At 42.0% G+C, this 11,268-nt stretch overlaps 2 protein-coding genes across 4 annotated transcripts in view; one reads left to right on the forward strand and one right to left on the reverse strand.

The window, feature by feature from the left end:
• The window catches only part of PDZD7 (PDZ domain containing 7), a 44,780-nt gene extending 43,726 nt beyond the window's left edge, over positions 1 to 1,054 (reverse strand). The window contains exon 1 of one of the 3 annotated variants that reach the window (XR_012693342.1): positions 921 to 1,054. The gene's annotated coding sequence lies outside the window, so the exon portion shown is untranslated. The remainder of the gene's footprint in view (positions 1 to 920) is intronic. The other 2 variants (XM_075216258.1, XM_075216259.1) reach the window with 2 other exon arrangements.
• The window catches only part of SEMA4G (semaphorin 4G), a 507,048-nt gene that overhangs the window by 476,977 nt on the left and 18,803 nt on the right, over positions 1 to 11,268 (forward strand). The window lies entirely within an intron of this gene.

Below are 11,268 nucleotides of genomic sequence, written 5' to 3' on the forward strand. Positions count from 1 at the left end.
GCATTTAATTTTGCTCTGTTATTAGCAGGGGAGGGCTGGCAAATTTTAGCACGGGGGCAAGACTGGACTCTGCAACTTATTAGGAGCATTTTACAGGACAGAAAATGCAGGTTTCCCAAGGTATCCCACTATGGGACCGGCCCGGGGTCCAGATGCCTCCTGCCCCTCAGCCTGCACCTGGTTGTCAGCCAACTTTGGCTCCGAGAGGCTATAGGGGTCTGACTGTCCCATCCTTCATTATTATCCCTGACAGGAAGTCTATTGTGTGTAGCAAAATATCTCCCAATCTCATGATCACAACTAACTCACAAGTCCCACTTACTGAAAATTATAGAGCAAAGATGAACGGGCTATATTCATATACATAAATACCATTAATAGTTTACATTCACATATTGAAATCTGCTTATATCACTCTTGTGTAGACAGGGATGTAACCAGAACTTTCATTGCTTTGGTGACTATTTTTTGGTAAACCCCCATCCATCAACAAATGGTACTGCGCTTCTCAGTCCTCTTAATTAATAAGACAGGAGATCTTGGCTACCTTTACCCACCCTAACTAGCCGCATGGACAAGCAGGATTGATAAAAAAAATAGATAAATAGATATAGTACAAACATAACACAATAAATGTTAGTAAGATACTAAGTTACAGACAATACCAGCAGCCTGCATGTAACAAGGTAACATATGAGTTAAGCGATGTACATGTAATCTATGCATTACAGATCTGCTATTTACAGACATCACATGGACGCAACCTGTAGCACAATCATGAAGACATGAGCACTGCAGCCAGGTCAGCACTCAGGTACCAAAGGTAGACAGATGTCCGACCTTAGGTGGAAATACTCCAAACCTACCTACAAGTAAATAAACAGTTATATCAGCACCGTGCACGTAGAACATAGACTTACTGTACTTTTGTCCTTGCAGAGGGATAATCTAACGCTGTGCTACATCCACGGTATGAGCTGTTACATCACCAGCTTGCACAGTGCGTGTGTCAGATGACTTGTCAGGATTTGCGCCCTCTAGTGGCTGCTGTCAGCCAATAGGAGAACCCTGTTGTACCAGGCTAATGGCAATACATGAAGTGTATGGGAAGGTTTGTACTAATGTTTTATACTGATAGAGTGATGGATAGAGGGTGAGGACAGTCAGGAAGGTGAAGGGTCCCTAGTGGGAAGTTTCTTTGTGTCAGGGATGAAGGGAGACGTTTCCATATACATTTAAGGTCAATTCACACTTCTGAAAAATAGACACAGTGCAAACATTAATAAAAAATATATAGATGCAAATAAAAAGTATAACAAATGAGTGCAACATTTATACAACTTGGTGTGTATACACTTATAATGTATTATGCCTCTTCACTTTTACCATTGTGATTAAAGGGAATGTTTTTTCTGATTGTGGCAAGAAAATGGATTATATTTCAGGGAGAACTTCAGTCTATTTTAAATGTTCTGCTAATGGGATACTGCAATTAGGCATGAAAACAAGGCTTGAGAAAGGGGCCTGAAGCTGAGTTGGATTTATGCCAGTTTGCTTGTCTGTAAAGAGAATAGACCCCTATGTGCCAGTGCAGACTTGCTCCATCTTACAACTGGAGAAGCGGAAAGGAGGGGGCGGGGGGAGGGGTCTGATTTAGGTGAAATAGAGTAAGGGGGTGTTCACACCATTGCAGATCATGCAGACCTGTAAAACATGTTAGGAGGTGTATCTCTAGCACCTGTTAGAGGGCAGGTGCAAACACACGCTGATGATGATCAGTTTTTAAGCAGGTGCATATGCTGCTGACGCAGAGCCTGACACATCATCATCACCATTTATTTATATAGAGCCACTGATTCCGCAGCGCTGTACAGAGAACTCAATCACATTAGTCCCTGCCCCATTGGGGCTTACAGTCTAAATTCCCTAAGACACACACAGAGAGGGAGAGAGAGACTAGGGTCAATTTTGTTAGCAGCCAATTAACCTATCAGTATGTTTTTGGAGTATGGGAGGAAACCGGAGCACCCGGAGGAAACCCACGCAAACACAGGGAGAACATACAAACTCCACACAGATAAGCCCACATCTGGAGATGTGTACGGCTCTGCATATAGGCTTTGCACTCACTTTTCTTTCTCCAACAACTCTGCATCAGCCCCAGGGTATCAGACCATACGTGACTGATCTAAGCCAGTGGCAAAATAAAAAAATCACCATTGACTCTGGAATGATCTAGCCATAGGCTTCTACCCAATTATCAGCCCTTCTCCTACTCCGTTCCCTCGGCTATCACCTCCACTCGATGCCTCCCTATGTGTGTCTCCCCTTCAGGATGTACGCTCTCTGTCCTCTTTCATTGTGTTCTCCTTCTACTATTCCATCACCCTCTGTACCTCTAGGCCTAGCTCTGTCTCGTGAGCCCAGGCCTAGTATATGTTGGACATTATTATCAGTCTTACTCACTGTCCTGTAAATAACTTGATCTGCGTTCCCAAGTTATCTGTGTGTTACCTGCTAATTAGTAGATGTTTTGTCTTTGTATAATTATGTTTAGTTTAATAATGTATTATGCAATGTATTATGGATTGCTGTGTATTGTATACTACTGTAAATTTCATGTACAGCGCTGCAGACCAGTTGTGCAGCTTTGTAAATAAAAGATAATAATAATAATAATAATAATAATAATAATAATAATAATAATAATAATAATAAAGTGCTTGTTTGTGCACTAAAACACTCATAATTATTTCATTTCCGCCATGCATCATATTCATACTTGCCTACTTTCGGCAAGTGTAGTCCGGGAAAGGGGCGTGGCTAGAGGGCGGGTCGTGGCCAAATGCGTGATTTTAGCCCCACCCCCTGCGATGAAAATACCGTTTTGTCACGGGACGGGGCCAAAATGACGCGATTCGGGACAGTTGCGGGATGCGGGAGACTTGCCTGCTCTCCCGGGAGTCCGTGAGACCGACCCGAATTTCGGGAGTCTCCTGGACATTCCGGGAGAGTTGGCAAGTATGATCATATTGTGTCAGTAAGCCTTATGCTCCAAGTAATTGCTATGTCCCCCAACAGGATATGCGGTTGATGGCTAGACATTCAGAAAGATGAAAACATTAGGTAGATTACCTTACATTACCTAGAAACTCCACACCGGCAATGCTAACCACTGTGCCACCATACATATCAACTAACCATGCTAAAGTAATGCTAGAATGAATGGGGATTCTGAGCTGTCATATTTAATGTAAGAATTGATTTACTATCCAGGCTGGTGGATTGGTGCTCACTTCCCATTCAGGTTAGGATTACATTTTACAAAATTACTTTGGAAGCAAACACAGATCGGCTAAACTGACGTAAAAATCATACCTTTAGTCTGACAGTCAGTTGCAAGTGTTATGCGACAACTCTGATTTCATAATAATGATCACATGCGATATGATCACAGACATATAGACTATAGACTGGTGCATGCTTCTAACTAGAGATGCTCACTGTCCCCCGTGAACTGGTTTTGGATCTGGATTAGCTTTGTGTTTTGGTTTTGGTTTTGGCAAAAACGCCCTCGTGTGTTTTGGTTTTGGTTTTAGATCTTTATTTTTTAGAAAAATTCCTAAAATATGCTAAAATCACATAATTTTGCTCTTTTTTTGTTCCTACATTATTATTAACCTCAATAACACTAATTTCAAGTCATTGCAGTCAATTTTGACCACCTCACAGGTCACATTATTATTTTCATACACTTTCAGACAAATGCTGCAGCGACCTGACTGGATGCTAAGCGACAGAGCAATGACTCAAACACATGGCAGTTCCTGGCACATCTAGGACACATTGGCACACAGCAGTGGCAGAAAGTGGTGCAAGAGGGAATTGTCCTTGGGCCCTCCCACCCACACTTATGGTAGATCTTAAAAAGGACATGCATACTTTAACAAACCAAGCACTTCAGACACAAAAAATGCCACTCCTTGTGGCTGAAGTGCTTGGTTTGTTTGGGCCCTCACAAAACAAGCTAACAATGGGCTTAAGGCACCTAAGGTAACAGTGCTGTTAAAGAACTCTACTGTGGCAAGATGTTGTTGTCATCATCCTCAGCCTCATCCTCACCCTCATCAGTGTGTACATCATCCTCACACATTATTAATTAATCATCGCTGGAATCCACCATTACAGAAGTCCAATTCCAAAGTGGTATTCTCAATTGGTGTATCACCGACTACACTTGGGCTGTTCAGGCACACATCTGCAGAAATGCTGAAAGAGGCCCTCTTTATGGGTACACTATCAGAATGGTCACAATTACACATAGTACTCGTGGATGGACTCTCATCAGGGATTTGTGTCATTTCTGAATCTGAACATACATTTTCCTCTAATGCCTTACTGTTTTCTTCCAGCTCGGCTTTTACACGTAAAAGTATTTGGACACCACTTTTGCAATCCGAATGACAAGGTCTTGCTTGGTCACGACTGACCTTACAAGAAGATGCCTCAGTGACAGTTGCAGAACTAGCACTCATAGAGAAAGGCGAAGGCCTCATTCTTTCTTTGCCACTGCGTGTGTAGAATGGCATGTTGGCAATTTTATTTTTTTCTGCAGATAACTTTGCCTGGATTACAGGTCTTTTTTTCTTGACCAAGGTGAAAGGTGTTTTTTTTACATTTTTGTTTCCCTGAATTAAAAACGCTATATACTTTTACATAGGCTTTACCAGATGACGTAGAGGGATTACTATCATCATGACTGGTGCCAGCAGCTGCTTGGTGCTCCTGCTCTTCTGTGTACTGCTGTGAATCCATTTTGATAACACAGTACAATGTGACTGTAGATTAAGAACAACACTGCCAGCCCTATTATTTCTATTTCAGCAATGGAGCTCTTCTCTTTGTGTGTTACCTATATAACACTGCGCATCATGGGACGGCAGATTTAGAAGACCAATCCTGCCCTATTTGTGTGTTACCTATATAACACAGGAGAATGTGACTGCAGAATTACACCAAGCCTGCCAGCCCTAGGAGTTGTATTTCAGCAATGACAATTAGCAATGGAGCAATGGAGCTCTCCTGAATGTCACTGTAGATTTTATTGAACACTGCTACCCCTCCTCTTTCTATTCTATCTATGTTGCTGCCCAACTGCTCTACACACTGTGCTACCCCTTCTGTGTCCCTCTGTGAAATGGCGCTAGATTGCCGTGGAGGGCGGTACTGATAGGCTTCAAAACTTGCGAGATCCGACGACGTAACTCTGACGTTTTGCTTCATTTTCAATTCCGGCTCGGCTCGGTACTCGGATATGCTAAGTTCGGGTGTGTTCGGTTCTCAGTAGAGATGGTCACTGACCCCCGTGTTTTGGTTTTGGATTCGGTTTTGGATCTGGATTACCGTCGTGTTTTGGTTTTGGTTTTGGTTTTGCAAAACCGCCATTGCGTGTTTTGGTTTTGGTTTTGGTTTTGTTTGGTTTTGTTTTGCTATTTTGTTGGAAAATACATGTTTTTGTGCCTAAAATAACCCAATTTAGTGCTCCAACTGTTTTAGAGATAAGTAATCTAATTGTTGAGGTAATAAATCATCCAAAAAAAACTGTTTAATTCTTCGTTGGTAGGCCTTCATTTATTCTACACACAAAACAGATTGTCTTCCTCTCCATCTATGCATATTGGCAATGCAGCCATCGTCTTTGGATGTATATTACACCCTACACTTATAGTTAAATATGTAAAGAAATGGAAAAAGACAGTTTGCTTTCTGTCTCTATAGGCCCCCCTCCACTTTTTAAAAAAAACAAAAAATTCAGCCATTATAGACTGTACAATATTAATTGACATGGAGAAAGCCAGTTTGGTTTCTGTCTCTCTAGGCCCCCCTCCACTTGTATAAAATACCAAAAAATCCAGCCGTTATAGACTGTACAATATTAATTGACATGGAGAAAGCCAGTTTGGTTTCTGTCTCTCTAGGCCTCCCTCCACTTGTATAAAATACTAATAAATTCAGCTGTTATATACTGTACAATATAAATTGAAATGGACAAAGGCAGTTTGGTATCTGTCTGCATCAGATCCTCTCTCCACTAGGAGTAAAATAGAAAACTATTCAGCCGTTATATAATCTAGAATATAAATAGAAATTGAGAAAGGCAATTTGGTATCTGTCTGCATCATAATCATCAACATCATCATTAGCGCCCTCGTCGCTTACACAAATCTCCCCCTCATCCTCTTCTAATTCCAAAGTGGCATTCTCAATTTGGGTATCACCGGCTACACTCGGGCTATTAAGGCACACATCAGCAGAATGCTCACGATTAGACATCCCACTGTTGGATGGACTCTCCACAGGGATTGTTGTCATTTGTGAATCAGAGCAAATATTCTCCTGTAATGCCTCACTGTTATCTTGCAGCTCAGCTTTGACGCGTAACAGTAGTTGTGCACCAATTGTAGGCTGGGTAACTTTTTGGGATCTGCCACTAATACCCAAAGGTGAAGGCCTCATTCTCTCTTTGCCACTGCGTGTATAGAATGGCATGCTTGCAATTTTTTTTTTATCGTCACTTAACTTTTGCTCAGTTACACTTCTTTTTCGCTTCAATACAGTAATTTTTTTTTGGGGTTTTGTTTTTTGCACTAATTTGGAAACACTGTGTTGTTTGACATCGCCTTGGCCAGATGACGTACTGGGAACACTAACATCAGGACTGGTGACAGAACCTGGTTGCTCATTCAGATCATATGTGGACTGCTTTGAATCCATTCTGAGCGCAAACCACTGGGGAGTGCTAAAAATTATTTGGTAGATACTACTGACAGATATGACTTTTGACAGCCAGAAATATTAATGCACAGTTAGGGAGGACACCCCAAAAGCACTGAGGAGTGCTAAAAATTATTTAGTAGATACTGCTGACAGATATGACTTTTGACAGCCAGAAATATTAATGCACAATTAGGGAGGACACCCCAAAAGCACTGAGGAGTGCTAAAAATTATTTAGTAGATACTGCTGACAGATATGACTTTTGACAGCCAGAAATATTAATGCACAATTAGGGAGGACACCCCAAAAGCACTGAGGAGTGCTAAAAATTATTTAGTAGATACTGCTGACAGATATGACTTTTGACAGCCAGAAATATTAATGCACAATTAGGGAGGACACCCCAAAAGCACTGAGGAGTGCTAAAAATTATTTAGTAGATACTGCTGACAGATATGACTTTTGACAGCCAGAAATATTAATGCACAATTAGGGAGGACACCCCAAAAGCACTGAGGAGTGCTAAAAATTATTTAGTAGATACTGCTGACAGATATGACTTTTGACAGCCAGAAATATTAATGCACAATTAGGGAGGACACCCCAAAAGCACTGAGGAGTGCTACAAATTATTTAGTAGATACTGCTGACAGATATGACTTTTGACAGCCAGAAATATTAATGCACAATTAGGGAGGACACCCCAAAAGCACTGAGGAGTGCTAAAAATTATTTAGTAGATACTGCTGACAGATATGACTTTTGACAGCCAGAAATATTAATGCACAATTAGGGAGGACACCCCAAAAGCACTGAGGAGTGCTAAAAATTATTTAGTAGATACTGCTGACAGATATGACTTTTGACAGCCAGAAATATTTATGCACAATTATGGGGGACACCCCAAAAGCGCTGGGGAGTGCCAAATATGAAGAAAAAATAATAAACCTCTATCCTCCTCTCTGCACTAGCGAGTTTGGTTAGAGCAATTGCAAGAACAATATTGTATTCTCTGTCCCTGCTCTAATTAGCCTATGACTACACCCTGCTCTCTCCCTCTGTCATATGGCGATGGATTGCTGTGGAGGCGTGTATTTATAAAGTTGAAGTATCGCGAGAACCGAGCCCCGAGATCCGACGACGTCACAATGACGTTCGGCCTCGATTTGGATTCGGAATGGGCGGGAGAGTACCGAGCTGCTCAGCTCGGTACTCGGATACCCAAAGTTCGGGTGGGTTCGGTTCTCGGAGAACCGGACCCGCCCATCTCTAGTTCTCAGGGAACTGAGCCTGAGCATCTCTACTTCTAACACACCGAGTTACCTAACATCTAGGAGGCAGTACTGCCCATAAATTTGTTGTAGTGTGGGTACACATGATTCCCCATGAGATTATTGCAGCCAATACATCTCTCATGTTCCTATTTCTCTCCTACTATCCTGCTGCACCACTGTTACTTGCTAATGCCTACCCCTGCTACCACAGCTGTAGTCTGCCCACAGCCCTCTATTGCCACCTGCTGCATTGTCACCTTTGGTAACCCAGTGCCACAGTGGACACAGCTCTACTATGCTGCACCCCCCTGCTCTGTCACCCCAGGGTCCCAGCGCTGTCGTTGCTCCACTGCTGATATAGTTTAGGTTTCCCTGTGGGAGAGGACTGGGTGCAGTTATTAAACAGTGTGTTTAATATCAGGATGAAACTGACCTAACAAGCGTTCAGTGGTTTTGTAAATGACTAATTAAATGTTATTACTGAAGGATATTTATGCTGGTAAGGGGGAATAATCCATAAATATCAATATAGGGAAGAAGCTAAAGAGACAAGTGACACTTTGTAGCCATTTGCTAATTCTACTGATGAGGGCACTTTGCACTGGTAGCAGTGGATTGGTACATTCTGTTTGTACATAAAAAGCAGAAGTCTTAGGGGTCTATTTTGTATGCGGTGAAGATCAAAATGCCGTCACAACAACCAGGAAAAGGCTTTTTTCACTGCCTATAGTTATTTAAGAAATGCTTAGTGCCATTCTCAGAGCTTACTGCTGTCCCCAAAGTCATCTATGCGGAGAGCAGCACTAGTCATTCATCCTGAGACGGGGTTACCTGTCTTTTATAATGGGATCCAGGAGAGACCTCTCCAGCTTCGCTGGATCTCTCTCCCATACACATAGCACATCATCTATTCGCTGGCAGTGTCAGAGTAGTACAATATCGTCATGAAGGAGAGGTGCCATCTTCAGGCTCCTAAATCACAGCAGTATTTTATTATGCATCGCTACGACGTGCAGCGATGCATGATTATGGCTATTGTGCTGGGGTCATAAATATTCCCCTTAATCTAATTTAAAAACACATAAATGTGTGATGTGATATAGCGACTCTCATTGTTTAGAGTTAGGGCCAATCTTAGCAGAAACGCTGTGAAGTGGTCAGGGGCGCACGCAGGGGGGGTTTCTGGGTCTCCAGAAACCCTCCCCTCCGCTAACGAAGTGCCCCACATAGCGGCACTGTACTATACAAATGTATTGTATACAGCACCTCCGCGGACGCTTCTTTGACAGTGCCGCGGCTGCTGAAAAGTACAGTACATGAGCCCCTGGTGGTGGTGACTTATACATATTTGCAAATATGTGTAACTGAGAATTCTACATGTTATGCACAAATAAAATGGCAGCTTTTGTTGACAGGTTTATATCTGGGTGTTGGGGGAATTTCTGTGTGGATTTTTTCTCTGGATTACCCCTCCCTTTCTAGCACCTGTTGTTTCTTATAAATTGATTAGGCAACATGCATTTTGTGTGTCATTGGTGTACATGTATGTCAGGCCATGTTTACTCCCAGTCCAGCCCTGTTATTGTGTATCCCAGTAGTTTTCAAACCTCACATTAGATTGTATGCTGTAAAGGCAACCAGGGGTGTCGAGGGGGTGGGGGAGCAGGTACAAAGTATTGGGGCCACAGGCCTGCCAGTGTAGTGGGAGAAGCCACCAACCTGTAGTGGCCCCACCCCTTTCCACAGCTACGGAAGGAACTTGCCCAAAACTCCTCTTGGTGGCCCTGTGGACAATGACAGACTAATCTTGCATGTAGTAGCATATGTGTCAATATGACCCACTTAATCCAGGGGGTATATTTACTAAACTGCGGGTTTGAAAAGTGAAGCTGTTGCCTATAGCAACCAATCAGATTCTAGTTATCATTTATTTAGTACATTCTACAAAATGACAGCTGGAATCTGATTGGTTGCTATAGCCAACATCTCCACTTTTTTAAACCTGCAGTTTAGTAAATATACCCCAGGAGTTATTTGTCTACTTCTGAATTGAGCACTGACTTTTTCCACAGTGAACCTGTGCTCAGTGTATTAGGAGACGTAAAAGGATTTTCTATGTTAATTAATTGAACCCAGGTTAATTCAGTTAGATAATCAGTGCTAAATTCGGCAGCAGACATCCATCACCCGAATAGAATGTACCAAGTTCAGAAACACATTGTGGGTCTAATTGTTGGATAGCAACTCCAGGTCTATTATTAGGCAAAAAAGATTTGTGACATGTAAAATATCATTGAAGTAATGGTAATATAAGCACCGTGTCACTAACTTTTCCTATCCATTAGTTGGATTACAGCGTCTTGGATGAGTGACTCTGGTAATGAATTAATCATCATACTCCCAATAAGATCTAAAGTGCATTACATTCTCAGACACAAACACACAATGCACAACATAACAAGTTATTCAGGAAAGCAATGGGCTATTAATATCAAACTAATGGGAAGGTACCATTTAGATGTCAAGTTTATTATTTCCCAATCATATGATAAAAAAAATGTTTTTTTTTCTTGTTAAGTTGTAATGGATCATTTACATTCCTGGAATTGAAAAGTTAAATTTTTTTTTCTTCTAACAAACTTTACTTAACAAATCACAATCACAAGGCAGAAACAAAGAACATCTAGGATTTCACTGTATCAGTGTCAGGTGCAAACGCAGGATTTGTAGAGGGGGGTTTCTACACTACGCCACTGGTGGCCGTGACCAGCATGCATGGGGGCGTGGCTATAATTTTAGACAGTGCTTGGCTGCTCTCCAACTTTTCCTATCCCTATAATATACATGGGCAAAGCTACATGCACTACTGTTAGGTGCACGCAGCTCTCCCTTTTCAAGCAGAGCCGTGTGAAGCGGGAGCAGGGTCCAGCCACCTCAATTATACAGTTCCCCAGACTTGGAGGGGGGTTTCCAGGCACTAGGATCCCCCCCCCCCCCTCGGTTTGCCTATGAGTGTAGCTGCATGACTTAAGAATGCTTGATGAAGCAAGAATACTCTGTGTAGAATTGTTTTTTATTAAAAGCCTGTATATACCACAGTGAAGTAAGGTATTCCTTGCAAGCAGCCATATACATTAGGAAAACTTTATTTAAACTATCAACTGATGTTCTGTGGCTGGATCCAGCTTCCCCACATGAGAATAGGAATAGATCATTT

The sequence above is a fragment of the Mixophyes fleayi genome, chromosome 6 (genome assembly GCF_038048845.1).
Source record: "Mixophyes fleayi isolate aMixFle1 chromosome 6, aMixFle1.hap1, whole genome shotgun sequence".
In the NCBI taxonomy this organism is placed as follows: Eukaryota; Metazoa; Chordata; class Amphibia; order Anura; family Limnodynastidae; genus Mixophyes; species Mixophyes fleayi.